Here is a 17,570-nt window from a genome sequence, read left to right as displayed (position 1 = left end):
TTTATGAACTCCTCTTTCTTTGGCTGATCCTTTCAGAACTGTAGCATCCCAACCGGTAAACACTGTTGAACTGTTCTCTTGAACCAAACGTCATGAACCTGTCGATTTAATAGCCGCCATAGAAGCTGAAACATAAACCATTGTCGGGGAGAAGCTGGATCCCCCCCCACCCCCAGGGCAGTGGGGGGCCAGCAGCCATATCCTCACCAGCTATGGGAGGCCCCAACACCTCCCATATGGCCCCCAGAAATGCAACAGAGTTCCAAGCAGGCAGCAACATGTTTCAAACTGCTTTATTTCTAGGCACAGAAGAGAAAAAAAAGCCAAAGAAAAGCATCGTGTATCGCGAGTTCAGGCGCCGTCTCCCCCGGGGCTGTCTTGCAAGTAAGTTTTATAATCACACTGCAGGCTGACCTCACAAAATTGGATCAGCTCCCAGAAACCTATCTCCTCCTGTTATTGGCTGCAGAGTGGTGGGTTACATATGTAGCACTTATAGAGAGCCTGATAATTGGATATTTACCTCCTGCGTCAGTGGGTTGATTTAGCTGTGCCAGCCCCCATTACCTAATTCTAATCATGTTGCAATGTGACTTTGTTCCCATAACTTTTAGCTGGACAAGCAGTTCGCACCTGGTTCTGGCTTGTTACAAATTATGTTTCAATGTTGTGCGTGTCCTTGAGAAAATGTCTTTCTTTCCCAGAAAGAAAAAAAAAGCACACTGGGTTGCCGTGGTTTATTCGCATTTGTGGATAATTAAAAAATGTCTGTCTGCAGAAAGTAGTTTTATCTTGAATTTGCGGCCTTGGCAAGTCGGACTTGTTTTGCGAGGAATGTTGATAAGGCTCCCGCAGCCAGTGTTCAGTGTTCAGTGAGTGAAATGAACTTAGCTGTAATTTTCCTGAAACATCGCTTTACACTGTGCATTTAGACCATGTTAATTCATATAGGCATTTGCAAGGCTTTAAACAGGGATTTTTGTGTTTGTAGATTCTGATATTGCAGCATTGATTCTAATGTAGCATAGAAGTTGCACTGTTGGTGAAGTGGGTGTGTTTCAGCATATTTGTCACTCATGGGTGCGCTGGGGCGCTTGGGGTGCGGGGGCATGGATTTGGTCTCCATTTTCCCTCTTCAGTCCCCCCTCTGGTCGACTTTGTCGACCACACCACCAAGCAACATTCACCTCCTTCCGGTCTGCATATCTTTGCCAATTCCTTGAAGTGTCCATAATTTTCTGCATTGTTGTTGATCAACAGTACATATAGGAGTGTTCCCCTTCTGTGTTCCACCACACTCACTCCCCTTCGTACTTCCTCTGATCACAGGGAGTGGCCACCTTTATTACTGCTGGAACCATGTTGCGCACCGCTATCTTAGTCCGGCTCTTCCTTTCACCATGTCTCTTATTTGCATTCCGATGTCTTCTTCTGTTGTTCTCTTGCAATGTATCTCTATCTTGCACAATGGTGCTGTGCTCGGTACTCGTCCTTCCGTTATCACCTTCAAGCAACCAGGCAGTCATGATGTCATCCATCACCATGCAAGCACTAGCTAGTTCTTTGCTTTCTTTTTTCAGATACATTTTTTGCTGATCATTCTTTGGTATGCTGGTACTTCACCCACTCATCCTTCTGTCTCGCTCGAGAAGTAATTCCCCCCTCTTTTTACTTCTCTGTCTGTTTCTCTTCTTCCGTTGTTTTCCACCTTGGTGAATGTGTCACTCTTCACATCTTCCTTGGTCATCACCAACAAGGGCATGCTGATGCGCTCCAATGAACACTCTCCTCCCCAATTCAGTGGTAGTTTCTCTTGATCTTTGGATGCATGTGCTCAATAGTAGTCCATAAGCAGTGATGTTCCTGCTCTCATCTCGCAACTTCTCTCAACCTTCTTGCATCCAGCATGATTGTCCACTTCTTGTCACTGTTGTGCTGGTAACATAACGTTGGTACCTTAACAGTATACGTCCTTCTTCAGTGACCATCTTTGCTCTTTTCTCTCACTCTGTTAGGCACTTATCATATTTTTGTCTCTTATTATTTTATTTGTTCTTCTCTCCTTTTGTTTTTCTTTCTTCTTTTATTATTTATTTATTTATTTATTTTTTCAATCTCAATGTTGCTGTTTTCCCTTGCAATCTTCTTCGCACCTTGTCATACATGGGCGTCGTGCTCTGCTGTAGTAATTTCTGTTGTAATCAATTCTCTTCCGGCATATGTTAAAGAACAGTCAGGACAGCTCTCTCCAGTGGTGTCCCTACCAATTTTGTACATGTGGGCATGTTGCTGGTCACTTCTGATATGTGTGTTATGTGTATGTTTTACTCCCCTTGTGTCTGCCCTTAACTCTCTTTACTTTAGCAGCAGCTTTTCCTTACCCACTGACGCCGTAACTGTTCCTGCTTAGGTTAGGGAATGTTAGCAGGGGATACAGCGGTAATGCTCATTATTACAAATAATTTTCAAAGTACCACCCCCATAATTTCGTTCATCATTAATAGTCCCATCGTGAAGGTAAAAGTCCTTATTTGCGTGCCCATAACCACTTACGCTGCTGGGTCCTTGCAGCTGATGAGATGATAAAGTTGCCCGCCTGAAAATCGCAAGAAAAGCGTTAATACGTTAGTACATGTTAGTAACATCAAGCTCCGCGAACTAAACAATCACTAGGGGCAAAAATCAAACCTCCCCCTGGACATTTCGTGTTTTCAAAATTTCTCAATATGGGTAGGGAAAATCTTGGGCTGTTTTTTCAATGGAAGCAAGGAAATATACTTCAGGGAAACATGCTCTAAGGGGTCTGAGGTTCTTGATAGGGTGGGCAATTGAGTGGGGAATGCTTCACAATGTTTTACTCAGTGGACCTCACAGTTTCTAATGGAAGATAACATTAAGGAAATTTCCTACACATTTCTAACAGCATACATACGCAACAACCTGCATGTGCGGGGAAAAGAGAAGAAACAAAACAGTGTTACAGCTGTAGGTGCACAAAATGTAATATGAAACTCAATTAAACTTTGGAAATGCGTGTGTCAGTCCCTATTCTAGTTGCTAGTGTGCGTTGGACCATGGGATGGCCATGTTTCCCTAACTCGGGAGAGTTCGTGCTATTTTGCAGTTCATGAAAATCTCTTGCGTTGGCCCTGTTGATCGTTGCTCCCTCGTTGCCAGGGTGGCCACCGCTTTGTAGGGCTTGACGCCTTACACTTCTGACAAAGTCTGTCAGGAGGGGAAAATGTCCCACTGTAGTCCATAGCCATTGGGTGTTAGTTGTCCGTTGTCTTCAGGCCTGCCCTGGGTCCTTTGTATCTGGCGAGAAATGAAATGGAAGCGCTTGAGACCTGAGAATTTACATATTCTTCATTTTCTTGACCTAACCTCTCTGCACTACTCTCACATTATTCAGTGTCCTAGTGGGAGGAGCCAATGGTACACCTATGCACCATCCTGTCACCACCTGGTGGCGTTCAATGGCGGTATGACTGTAAATTATTACACAATTCGGAATGTATCCAGAAAATGGGTAGGCACTTAATTTATGTGAAGATACTCATTACACACTTCGATCATATATATGCAATTTGGGTGCTAGTGTACAAATGGGCCTTTGGATCTTTGTATTTACTGTGCTTTTGTTGTAAGCTGTTTATAGTGCGTGCCTTTGTCCCGTGGGGCATCAGGCACTGACAAGCTAAATAGGGAAACATCAGGGTGGTACATTTGTCATATAGGGTGGCTGTGTTTCTAAATTAAGTGCACCATGTTACTTAGTTAAGATAATCGCAGGGTTTTAAAATCTTTTTATTTATTTATTTATTTATTTATTTTTTTTCTACGGCTCCTCTCACACTTCTCAGGGCGTGCCTCGCAGTGAACTGCAGGCACTTTAAGCTGGTACTAACTGCAGGCACTTTAAGCTGGTACTAATGAAATCCGCTACCAATTTACTCCCATTCTCTCTATCCCACCCCATGTCCACTTTTTAAAGCTTACCTACTCTGTTAATTACTCATTTAGTCTAGTATTTTATTACTCCACTACTGTAATTACTGTTACATTTAAACAATATATATTTCTAATTACTGTTACATTTAAACAATATATATTTCTAATTACTGTTACATTTAAACAATATATATTTCTCCCCCCAATATCTGCTCTCAAATTTTAATGCAACCATTATGCTCCAGTTCGTGCAGCAATGACCCCTTTCCCTATGTGTGTTGGCTAATGCATTTGTGCCAGTGTTATTTTCAAAAGCGCTAGTGGCAGTACCACTTGCACTGTTATTGTGTCGCCAAATTAATTCTGTTGGGAACATGGATCATCCACCCTTTACCCCTATTTCTCTCCTCCTGTGGTGAACTGTCAATGAAATGTAGGCCTCCCCCCTCAAGTGCACATTCTTCCACCTTGTGTGTCTCATTTAATTGTTCTGTGTTCATCGTGTATTCATGAGCCCAGTCTCCTCACTGAAAGATGTGTGCTCAAAATGTAGCTAAATGTACTCTCTTGTGATGCGCTATCATTATGCACCCCCCTTTGTACCGTGCACCCCCATTATTCTTAAACAATCTTCCTTACTTTCAACATGTGTATGCCTGGTGTTTAACAAGTTATGTATTTCTCTGTTAATAAGGTGGTCATATCCACATTGCTCATGATGTCACAAATGTCTCTTCCCTAATGCATGGCCTAGTCGCCCCACTGTCACCCACAAAAGAAAATGTTTTGATACCTATCACCACCCCTATGCAATTGTCCTCTGCATTATTGAGTGTGCGTGAGTGTGTGTGTCGGCGCGCGTCTCGCCCGCTCTGTCGGTGAAGCGGAGCATGAGTGTGTGTGGCAGAGTGAGTGAAATCAAGTTTGTCTTGGGCTGTCCTATTAGCGGTATAATGTCAATCTATGTCCTTTGAAAGGTTTGTTCCCCATCAGGAAGACCCCACCCAGTCATGTAACCGGTACCATTGCTATTGTGTCAGTGTTCTGTATGGGTGCTGGCTGCTGTGCAGTGCCCCTGTGTTGTCATTCTAGTCAGTCCTGGGGTAGTGGTGCTGTCATTTGTTGTGTCTGTACATGTAGTGGTAACAGTACCTGCATTGGTGCTTGTGGTGTCTGCTGAAATGATCCCATCCTGCCCCATGTATCCTCCCCACATGGGCGGTTCATATTGTGGTGATTGTTGACACTGCTATTGTGATTCTTGTGCGTGTGTGTTGAAGCTGTTTTTAACTGCCCCTCCCATCCCATGCTTTAATTATTTATTTTGTGCCTACTTGTCCTCATCTGCCTTTCTCTGCCCCTGTGTCATCAAATATTACACTCGCGGAGGTTCAGAAGGGTGAATCCCCTCTTCCCTCTGCTCGTGTTTGTTCAACATCAGCTGACCCCTCGCATTTTCCTTTTCCTTCGTGCACACAGTTCAACTGTAGCCATGTGCTTTTAAAGCTATTCCCGTGTAAGTGCTGTGTATGTGTGTCCTTAGCTATTGCTGCACATGTGCTTTTAAAGCTATTCCCGTGTAAGTGCTGTGTATGTGTGTCCTTAGCGATTGCTGCACGCTTCTGGAGAAGCCGCCTATGAGCAGCCATGGTCTTTTTAATTTACCTTCAGTACTTTTGAATCTTTGCACACTATGTTTTACTCACTTATTTCAGCATGGAAGCTGTGTGCTACACAACAAGTGAAGGGGAGTCATTTCTGTATTGTGTGATACATTTTACCTCTATTCAATTCGAAAATTTCGGTAGTCCGCTGTTCAGGGAGCAAAAGTTAGAAAATAATTGAACATTTTTTCAACTTCTGTGAGCCTTCTTTGCTCCGCACCTTAGCCAGTGCACTCCACGTGCAATCCATCTTCACCAAACCATTGCCTTCTCCGGCACACCCCCACAATCTTGCGCATGTGTCTTCCACACACCGCCTCTGGGTCACCTATTCTCCAAAACCACACCACTATCTCCTCACCATCAAAACTTTGTGTCCTTATGCATCAATCTGAAGGTGACGTCACCAAACTAAAAACACAATGCAAATGAAAAGACAAATGTGCATACACAGAAAAATAACCCATTTCTCCCAACCCCACAAAAAATCCCAAAATAAAACCCCACAATCCCCACAGCTGTCTTCCTGTCTCAACTGGAACAAGGTAAACCACAATAAACTCTTATAATTGAACTGCACACACCGCGTCGCCTAGTGCATGATACGCTCCTCACCAGGGGACCTTAACCAGCCAACTATCTTCCGCACTTCGGGAACAATCTAGCTACCTCCTGCGGGAAAACATCATCCACTCACTGAACTAAAACGCTCAATTAGCAGGGAACCTCATCTACTCATTGATCTATAACGTCAATTCATAGGAAATCCAGACCCCGTACATGAAATCACCATCCAGACCAATCAGCGCGGCAATCCTGTTCTAGACCAATCAGCGCGGCACTCCTGTTCTAGACCAATCAGCGCGGCACTCCTGTTCTATGTGTAGGGAGTCACTACCCCACCCAATATGCTCAAAAACACAAGAAGGGACCACTGCCACCACCCCAGTCCCAACTACAATTCACGTGCCGATCAATACCAATGCGCTGAATTTTGTGACAATGTACAATCACCCACCACCCAATTTACAATCCCTCCCTAAAAACAAAAAAAAAAAAAAAATTTAAAAAAAACACTTTAACATTTCTACTTTAAACATTTCCCCCCCTCAGAGCCCATGTTGCTTGTTTACTTACATTTTCCTATGCTGCACTGGCAATTGCACCACTGCTGGACACTCCCTCAATGCGCTTCACCGGACCCCTTCTCCTGCAGGGCTCTCACCTGCCCTCAAGCGGGGTATTTCCAAGTGGCCCCCGAAGCCTTTAGCCGGTTACGCGTTTTTCCGGTGGTCTTCAGGTGCAGGCGAGGGTCTCACAGCTTCCTTGAGTCGGCGGCAGGGAGCTCAGTCCATCACAGGGCTTGCGCAGGCAGAGCTCAATCACTCATGTTACAATGAGCAATGAGCCTCACAGAGGGCACCAACTTGTCGGGGAGAAGCTGGATCCCCCCCCACCCCCAGGGCAGTGGGGGGCCAGCAGCCATATCCTCACCAGCTATGGGAGGCCCCAACACCTCCCATATGGCCCCCAGAAATGCAACAGAGTTCCAAGCAGGCAGCAACATGTTTCAAACTGCTTTATTTCTAGGCACAGAAGAGAAAAAAAAGCCAAAGAAAAGCATCGTGTATCGCGAGTTCAGGCGCCGTCTCCCCCGGGGCTGTCTTGCAAGTAAGTTTTATAATCACACTGCAGGCTGACCTCACAAAATTGGATCAGCTCCCAGAAACCTATCTCCTCCTGTTATTGGCTGCAGAGTGGTGGGTTACATATGTAGCACTTATAGAGAGCCTGATAATTGGATATTTACCTCCTGCGTCAGTGGGTTGATTTAGCTGTGCCAGCCCCCATTACCTAATTCTAATCATGTTGCAATGTGACTTTGTTCCCATAACTTTTAGCTGGACAAGCAGTTCGCACCTGGTTCTGGCTTGTTACAAATTATGTTTCAATGTTGTGCGTGTCCTTGAGAAAATGTCTTTCTTTCCCAGAAAGAAAAAAAAAGCACACTGGGTTGCCGTGGTTTATTCGCATTTGTGGATAATTAAAAAATGTCTGTCTGCAGAAAGTAGTTTTATCTTGAATTTGCGGCCTTGGCAAGTCGGACTTGTTTTGCGAGGAATGTTGATAAGGCTCCCGCAGCCAGTGTTCAGTGTTCAGTGAGTGAAATGAACTTAGCTGTAATTTTCCTGAAACATCGCTTTACACTGTGCATTTAGACCATGTTAATTCATATAGGCATTTGCAAGGCTTTAAACAGGGATTTTTGTGTTTGTAGATTCTGATATTGCAGCATTGATTCTAATGTAGCATAGAAGTTGCACTGTTGGTGAAGTGGGTGTGTTTCAGCATATTTGTCACTCATGGGTGCGCTGGGGCGCTTGGGGTGCGGGGGCATGGATTTGGTCTCCATTTTCCCTCTTCACCATATTTCAGTCTTATGGTCCAAGGGGATGGTAATCGACATCAGCAAAAACAACCAAATGCCTCATCACTTTGTAAACATGTCATCATATTAATACATCTCATTATACAATATATGAAATCGATTACTGGGTGGGATAATCCTTCGCCTCCATGTCTTTAATAGAATTATAACTTTCTGTAACATATGTGTGGAAAATCTGAATTCCATGTCAAGATCCGGAGGCTCGGATTATGCTTGTTAAAGTGACAATTACAGTGGGAAAAAGAAAGACCTGCAACATAAGGTGAATAAAATAGCAAATTTCCACCCTAACAGTTAAATGCATGGGGAATGGCTTTATCAAGAGAAATGAAATCCAGGAAAAGAGGATGGACTATAAAACTTTATGACACTGCCTGAATCAAAATACCACATCTTTGCTTTGTTCTCAGACAGGCATGCCAGAGGAAACTCAATGCCCTATAAATAGAAGGAATAGATTCTGAGTATGAGTCTCCCTCCCATGTCATAGATTCTTCCCATAAGCTAGGTCCTTTCAGAAGGAAACAATTCACACCTTCAGATACCTGGAGTCTGACGCATGGGACAGGCAGGCAGCTGGTTGAACCAATCAAGGGGGCAGGAGTGGATCAACACATGGCGGGGGCACCCTCATTTCTAAGAACATTCTGTCAAAGAGTCCCATGACAACTACATTCTCAGCTCTGAGCGTCAAAGGGAGTGACTCCAAATGTTCTGTTGTCAGACAGCGGATGGTATGCCATTTCCTATTGTGAAGTATCCCATTAAATATAAAAGAAAACATTGCACTATTTAAATTCGTCATATGTAATCACATTTTCCTGAATATCTTTTGACAGGAATGACAAAGAAGTATATTTTAAAAGAGAAATTGTTCAGTGTGAAAAAGGATGTAAACAATAGTTTGTTTGATAATTGTTTAATTGTGCGAATTAGACGAATGTAGATAATTTGGTGCAGAAACGTTGCACGCCAATGATTCATATATCCTAGCTTCCATGATTCTGAGATGAAAATAGAAGTTTGGAGTAAAAGTATCAGACAATACAATTCCAAAAAGCAGTCACACACACATCTTATTTTGTGCTGAAATCCAACTAGCATCATAGGAATCAATTTAGTGAGGGCAATCTGATGCACTGATTAGTACCATTATCGCTTGTGAGGAACATGGTGTTTTAGACAATTACAATTGTTTAATAATGTAGAAATCTCCAAGATGACACCACATCAAATGGGAGAGATTCTGGTTTAATCTCATTGATTCATTGATTCATTGATTGATTAATTCATTGATTGATATGTTATTTCTTTTTTTATCTTCCTGTTTATTTCAGAATTGTACAAACATTTCCATCAAAACGATACAGAATATAAAACATATTCAATCACAGTATACATTACACCCTCCATATTTTCATCACATTGGATTAACAATCATTCCAGTCCATAATTCACTTCATGTTTCGCAGCAGACATTTCCTCATATAGAGTGCAGATTTTAAGTACATAAGCAGAGACCAACCCTCCCCAGACAAATCCACTCATAATAATTAAGTCAGGGCAGGTCGATACTGGGCAAAGCCCAATTCACGTAGCAATGGTCGCAATACCGAGCTTCTCACATTAACATATGCAGGATAAAAAAATATCAGATGGGCCAAGTCATCGAGTGGTGCATCACACAGAGGGCAAGACCGATTGCCATTCTCACCGGACCAAGCAGCCACCACCGCCCGTAATTGCACAACAGCAAATCGTGCCCTATCTGTAGGTACACAGTCTGCCGGCGATTCTGCCCACAACAGTATTTCTGTATACCTGGGGACATAATGGTCATAAGCCCTCTATTCTTTGGTTTCAACAGCTCCATAGATTCTCTAGTGGCCTTGAGATATTCATAAGAACGGGCAGTCCACAGCTTTACCTCACCGCGAGAGAGCACATTAGAAGGTGGAAATAAATGTGTAATGTTAATGGCTCTCAATTGTTTCTTAATATGGCATAGCCATGGCACTTTACCCCCAAGAACCCTAGATGTCATGAAAGTAATCAGCTCATGGGTGAGGTTAGCTCTCTCATTGCTCCATAATCCTAAACAATGAGTGATAGGTTGCAGGGAAACCATATCTCCAACTGGCCTGCAGCCCAACTCCATACACACACCAATATGTGGTGCTGATGCCAGCAGGCACAGTATTTTCTTGAAAAAGTGATTTTCCACAGTTTGGATGGGGACACATTCGAATAACCCCACAGCTCCATCCCAAATCTGGCAACCGAGGCTGCTTTAACATTATACAGTTTGAGTGTCGGGTCGACTGGTCTGGCCTTGAACTTTATCAAGGCCCTTAAGACCCCTCCCAACGCTTGTTTAAAACAAACAGCCTGTTTTGTAATATTGACTGGGGCACAAAAACTAGAAGAGAATATGACCACCAGGTTGTCGAAATATTCAACCCTAGGGATCACAATGCTCATACAGTACTTGTCCCTGAATTCTAACTTTCGCATTTCCTTCCAGCAGGCCAGCACCGCTGACTTTGTGGCATTTACCACTAGGTCCAGACCACCCATAAAGCAAGCATAGTCAGTGATGAGGCGCTACAAGGCTCTGGGCGTACGGGCCATGCGCACAGTGTCATCCGCATATATGAGGACCGGGAAAGATCGTCCGTCTATCTCGGGCACATCAGGGGAAGTATTGAAAAGGTCTTTGTGGAGACCATTCACATACTGACAGAAAAGAAGCTGTGCCAGGACACATCCCTGGCACATTCCTATTTCCACCGCAAAAGAATCAGTGCAGTGCCCGTTAGCCCCACTCCTGACACTAACCTTTGTTGAGATATGCAGTCTAGACAAAAGGCTTACTAGGCCCGAAGAGCAGTTCATGGATCTGAGCATGTCCCATAGCTTGGCCCGAATCACTGTATTGAAGGCCGTGCTCAGGTACATGAAGTCCAAATAAATGGGTTCTTCCTTAATATAAATGGAGTGAGCAGCTATCAAGTAAAGATTAAGAGACTGTTCAGCCGTGCCCAGCCCTGGCTAGAATCCAAGCTGCACAGGGGAGAGTACCCCACTGCTTGTTATTTATAATGCACCTATACACAGGTGCATCCAGGCAAGGGAGAGGGAACAAGGGAGGACAAGACAAATGATATTACTAGGCCTATCATCATTTAGATTGTGCAAGTGCTCCGACAAGAAGTGCAGGGGAGAGGGTATGGGGAGAAATGCACCCTGAGCAGCAGCGCCCTGAGTTAAGTGCAAGGAAGGCTGGGACTCCAAGGGGAATCACAACCCGGTAGCGCAAGGGAGGCGAGGCGGCACGGCAGGAAGGCCAGCAGGCAAGTGCAGGGGGACTGGCCGGGGTGTGGGGGGTGCAGGCTGGTGTCCTGTAAGACTCAGAGGAACACCAAGGACCCAGTCAGCAGAAAAGAGCAAGGGAAGGTTAGCAGGGGAGAGGAAGAGAGAAAGAAGAGGATAAAAGGTGGCTCTTGAGGAGCTTCCGGAACTTAAGGAGATCCAACTGAAGGCAGAGAGAGGCAGGGAGGCCGTTCTAGAGGGAGGCACCTGCAGAGGAGAGAGATCTACCCCCAATCTCTGCTTGGAGAAGCGACTCACCCGCAGAGAATTAGAATTGGACTCCCCTCTTCATTAATATGGTCAATGAATACAAAGGGGATGGTTTAGTGTGATATCACTTTTGGAACATTGTCCAATCACATACACGTAACAAATGTGATTAGAGAACTGATACATACCTGCAAAAGGTGGGGTTTCTAATCTATGAACGTCCAAACCCATAGATCTGGGAGACTCCCTCCCTCGCTCACTCACAGGCTGACTGGCTGACTGATTTATGGGAGGAAGGAAAAGAATGAGGGAAAGGAGAATTGAAATGCTTGTCTTCCTTGGATATCATTTTTGATTACTGTCAGATCACTGTAAGAAAGGCCTATCTAGAGCCCAGCCCCATGCCTTCTTCGGTGGAAAAAGAAATAGGCACACCAAATGCAGAAGGATAGAAACCAGTCTGAGGAGGGAAGCTGACCCCACCTTGCTGAGGGATGCCCACCACGTAAAGAGGGGATCATAGAACCAGTCCTTAAGAGAGTGCCCACCTGTCTGTGAGACAGCCAAAAGAAATTCCTATATAAGTATCATATAAAGGGGAAACTTTCTGAGGGAAGCTAGTCTCTAAAGGGGAATATATTAAATCCCAGCCCTTTTTATCTGTGAAAGTACTGAGGGGGGGTAAACACATTGACTGTACAGCCTGGGAAATTAGTAAATGGTTCAAAAGTGCGTGTGTTTCTGAAATGATAGATTTGATCAAATAAATCGGAATGGTATGTATAATGGGAGATCCCTGACTCCTACTATGTGCCATGTGCAAACAGAGAAGAAGTCTTTTTGTGAGCCAAAATAATATCTCACTAGGCACAAATCTACACAAATAATGCAATTGAAGTAATTCCCTGGTTGCATCACCTAGGAGAGTTCTCATTCAGAGTTTGAGCACTGAAGGTCCTTAGATAAGTTGCCCAAGTTTATGTAATATGAGGAGGGGATTTTAGGGCATTCCTTAAGCCGTCCACTGGAACCTGGAAAATAAAGGACTGCAGAATGTTTTAATCGGGTGACATCTAGTTCGTGGTAAATGTCAACACGCTCAAAATAAGGCAAACACATTTTTATCTTTTTAGTTCTTTTTATGATCCCGGGGCCCCCAATCTACCAATATTGATTCCCTACAGCCTAACATTTGGGACAATTGCCTAGGAGAAGTAGTTATAAAGTAGGTGCATGTTCTCCGTACACTACTATGTTTAAGGCAGATAGTAGTGCACAAAAATGAATCCATGGGGGGGCATGGCCGGCGGTGACCAAGATGGCTGCATTCTAAGAACCCCTGCTGGGTCTGTGCGAGAGGCCACCTGGCGCCCGTCTTCCACTGAGCAAAGTGGGGAAGCGCGGGCCGGTTTAGAGCCCCCAGGCATCGTGTGGTTGCAGAGCAGGCTTTCTGCAGAGTTCTGGCCGAGGAAGAAAGTAGAGGGCAAGTGGTGCGGCCGCCATCAGGGAGCAAAGCAGTGAGGGGCGTCCTGGTAGCCCCGGAAACCCGATGAGTGAGGAGGCTCCTGATGTGTGCCGGGCTGCCAGTTAATTTATGGCCTGGTGAGAGAGGAGCCCTGCCAGGATCCTTGGGGCAGCCCTGCTGAAGACTGCATAGAGCAAACAAGCAAGGTGGGAGCCTCCGTTGATACAGGCGGCAGGGCCCCCCCTCGCAGGAAGCACACAGTGCATGTTGCGGGCTTGCTCCGGCTCGGAGTGTGACCAGTGAGGAATGAGCAGCAGCAAACCCGGGAAGGTGGTGCCTCATTGAAGGTGCCGAGGACTGGAGTGTGAAGCAGGAGAGGGCCCCGGAGGCCGGGGCTCAGCGGTCCGGAGTGCACCTGCATTCTGCCCGCGTCTCAGTAGCAGGAGAACACAGTGACAATACCCTACAATACCCCAGTGGGTAAGTTTGAGGTGTACCCCCTATATAAGGAGGTGCGTGGAGTTAGTGGGAGATGGCCTTGAAGGGTCCTGAGCAGGAGTCTTGATGACCAACTTGTGAGGGTGGAAATACATGAGGTACAATGACGGCCCCCTGCCTGTAGGCGTGGCGACGACCACATGGACTTGTGATGGTACATCTGGGTTCAGCGGGTAGATGTTGGACCAGGCTCTGGGCCCTTTGACTCTGAAAATTCGGATACTGGTGTTCTGGGCTGGTTGGAGGATTCAAGTGAGCCACAGGCGGCGCATAGGAGAGGGTGGACCACATATTTGTTGCCACGTAAGGCTCAGAACAAAACACACTCTGCGGTCTCCCTCTGGTCCCCTAAAGCAAAGAGGCGGGACGTGTCAGGAAGCCTTCTGAAGAAGATATGACAAGAAATATGACCTCATCAAGTGCCTGGCTACCCTTAAGAAGGACATAGCCAAGTCGATCAGGAAGGAAGTCGCAGAGGCTACAGCAGAGATTCAGAAATCCCTGACAAACCTTGCCACAGACTTGACACATCTGGGCTGTAGAGTAGGGGACACTGAAGAGGCTATACACTCGCTCGCTGCAGGATGATGTTATACACTTACAGGGCGATGTGGTGGGAGCCAGACAAGGATTGGAGGAATTGGTCACCAACATAGAAGATCTCGAGAGTAGACACAGAAGGGAAAACCTCTGGATCTGTGGCCTAGAAGAGAATGTGGAGGGCATGGATTTAAGGACTTGGGCCCTCTGCTTTTTCAGCAACACGTTCCCAGGTATAGCAATGGAGGTCGCTTTCCCTCGACCGTGTGCACAGGGTGGGGCCTCTTCAGAAACGCCCCTAAGCGCAGCCCATGGACATCCTCATAAAGTTTCATGCATATACGACTAAGGAAAAAATCCTGAGGCCCTCCAAAGCTATGAGGGATATTACCTACAGCAAACAGAATGTGTCTATATTCCAGGATCTGGCCACACTGGCACTTCAGAAGAGGCTTGAATTTCATCCCGTGACAGGTAAATTGAAGCAAGAGCACATCATGTACTGCTGGACCTTCCCATTTGGCTTGGTTTTTTCATGGAAGGAGAAGCAATGGCGGCATATGACCTTGGAGGAGGCAGCCAAGGTCCAGGGTATTACGCTGACTCAGGATGCTGATGGCGAGGGTAAAGGGGGTTGGAGGTGGATCCGGGCCAGAGGGGTGATGGGAGAGAGGGGTGAGTGGCGGGCTGACTGGGTGATGTATGGGCAGGACAGTGGTGGATTAACAGTTGGAGGTGATGTTGGACCCCATTTAAGGTCTGGCTCCTTATGGTCTGGCTGGGGGTGTCTCGCCCGGGGTGGGATAAGCAGGCTGACCCTGTAGTTGGGTATTCCCAACCTGTGGGGCATACTTGCTTTCTTGTGCCTGAGTGAAGGCTATTGTTCATCATGTTCAATGTTTATGGTTGTGTGTTGTTTTGGTTGCTGGAGGAACTTTTGAGCAATAAAGTATGTAGTTTGCAAATGTGGGGCATTTTCTATTTGGGACCAGGACCGGGTGAGTTTGAGGGGCATTTTTGCAACACCCAATGTTCAAAAAGCTGTGGAATTGCAGTGTCTGACCCATAACGTTTCGGGCTTGAAATCCCCTAGAAAACATAACATACTCTTCAAACGCTGTAAAGGCAGCAAGTTGATATTCTGTTCATACAAGAGACACACTTAAGGAGGGTGGACATTGCTAGGCTTCACAGTAGGACATACCCCCAACAGTTTAATTCCACCTACCGCTTGAAAAAAAAGGGTGTGTGCATCCTCATCAGTAGCTCCACCCCCTTCGTCCAGCGGGAGTGCAAATATGATAAAGAGGCTAGTTTCCTTTTTGTGTCAGGCTTGCTGGGGAAGACTTAGGTCACTCTTGCCTCGATCTACGGACCTAACTCAGGTCAGAATGATTTCCTCTGCACAACACTTGGGGAACTAATTGGGTTTGCTACGGGGCATATTACACTGGGCAGGGATTTGAACCTGCCTATGGATCCTAACTGGTATGAGTCATAGGGGGTATAGTGGGGTGGTGAAATGGTCCAGGGCCCTTCTATATCAGATTGAGGAATAGAACCTTGTGATTGTATGTCGCCATTCACATCCTGGGATCAAGGACTACACCTTTTTCTCCCACACCCAACAGGTGTACTCGAGCAGACTATTTTTGGGTGGGGGTGGATTTGCTCTCATGGGTTGGGAAGATTGATATAGGCTCCAATGATTTCTCTGATCATGCCCCGATCTCGATGGGTGTTTCTCTTCAGCATAGGGAAGTTAGGTGTAGTAGCTAGAAGCTCAACCCATTCCTACTGAGGGACCCAATAGTGAGGGACAAGATATCAGAGGAGAGACAAGGCTTCTAACAAACTAGTCGGGTAGACCAAGTCCAGGAAGGGGTGAGGTGGGATGAAGGCGTTTTTAAGGCGGTTTCTAATTTCTAAAGCGGATGTCCTTAATCAACTCAGGAGAGAGCAGACGGTGCTTATGACTCAGGAACTATGGTGCAGCAGCCTGAATACAGGCGCACTGACTCTCGTAGAACCTTCAGGGATTTGCAGAGAGCAAGATGGGAGGTTAATATGATGGAGACCTCATAGGCCGAGTACAGCATGCTCAGTGCAAAACAGCAGTACTGTGAGGAGGATAATAAAGCAGGGAGGATTTTGGTTTAGAAACTGATGCAAATAATTAACTCAGAGAGAATAAATAGCATTACTAGCGGCAGTGGGGAAATGTTGCATAGTAATAAAGACATCCTACATGAGTTTGATGTTTTTTACAGCTCCCTGCAGAGGTCAGAATGGCCCAGCATGCACCTTACCTGCAATCTTTTAGAGGGATGCCCTATGCCTCAGGTAACAGCAGAGCTGCGAGAGCAGCGAGAGCAGTTCAACAGGGAAAATAGTGTTTGAAGGCCGGGAAGTCTCTTGGAATGGATGGCTTTCCAGCCATATTCTGAAAGCAGTATTCAGAGTACTAATTAGGCCTGCTCCATAGGAGTTTAACCCAATGTTTACTCAAGGATTTTTTACACGCATTATGGAAGAGGCCAAGATCACACTTATTGCACCATTTGGGAAGGATCCCAAAGCCTGCGCCTCATATTGTCCCATAGCAGTGTTAAACACGGACACCAAGATTTATGCCAAAATCTTGGCATCTAGGCTAGACAAGGTGCTACCTTCCCTGATTGGGGTTCATCAGGCAAGTTTCATGCAAGGTTGCCAAGGTTCTGACAATGTCAGGACAATTGCGAACCTTATTGACTTTGCCCTTAGAACAGGCCCCTGCTATGTTGCTAGGCCTAGATGCCGAAAAGGCATTTGACCGAGTTAAATTACCTTTCCTTAGGGAAGTCTTGGGTCGTTGCAACCTGGCTGCGGGCTGTATTAAGGGGGTGTTCTCACTATATTTGTGCCGTACTGCTAGGCTGGCTGTAAATGGAGGCCTGTCGCAGGGATTTATGCTTACCAGAGGGACAAGACAGGGCTGCCCCCTGTCTCTGTTACTCTTTGCGCTCACTGTGGAACCTCTGGAAGTCAGGAATAGATGCGAGGAGGATGTGTGGGGTATTTGGCCTGGGATACTGGGCTTAAACTACCTCTCTTTGCTGATGATGTGATTTTACGCTTTCGAACTCTGACTCCTCGACCCGTAAATTATTGGAAAGGTGCGTTCCGGGGGTGGGGGGGGGGGTGTTGGGGTTCAAAGTTAACTTGGATAAGAGTGAAGCCCTTAATATCTTATGTAACGCCAGTACGGTGTCCCGTTTGCAAAAGACGACCTTCTTTAAGTGGGCAAAAAGTTAGCTGAAATATCTGGGTATTTACCTTATGGCTAAATGCTCCGACCTGTACCAAGGCCACTATCCCACATTATTTGAAAACTTTAAGGTAGACCTCCATTATTTATGGTTTTGCAGTGGGGCAGCAA

The 17,570-nt window shown here is 45.7% G+C and overlaps 1 long non-coding RNA gene across 1 annotated transcript; it reads right to left on the bottom strand.

Annotated features, from left to right (window-relative positions):
* Positions 1 to 277: 277 nt before the first annotated feature.
* Positions 278 to 8,034, bottom strand: LOC138453088 (uncharacterized). Its single transcript, XR_011260362.1, has 2 exons — positions 7,497 to 8,034; positions 278 to 678 (listed from the first exon to the last, which is right to left on the bottom strand). It is a non-coding gene; the product is annotated as an uncharacterized lncRNA (long non-coding RNA).
* Positions 8,035 to 17,570: the final 9,536 nt, after the last annotated feature.

The sequence above is a fragment of the Ambystoma mexicanum genome, chromosome 4p (genome assembly GCF_040938575.1).
Source record: "Ambystoma mexicanum isolate Mex_15411 chromosome 4p, UKY_AmexF1_1, whole genome shotgun sequence".
Classification (NCBI taxonomy): Eukaryota; Metazoa; Chordata; class Amphibia; order Caudata; family Ambystomatidae; genus Ambystoma; species Ambystoma mexicanum.
This window is presented reverse-complemented; position numbering and strand designations above follow the sequence as displayed.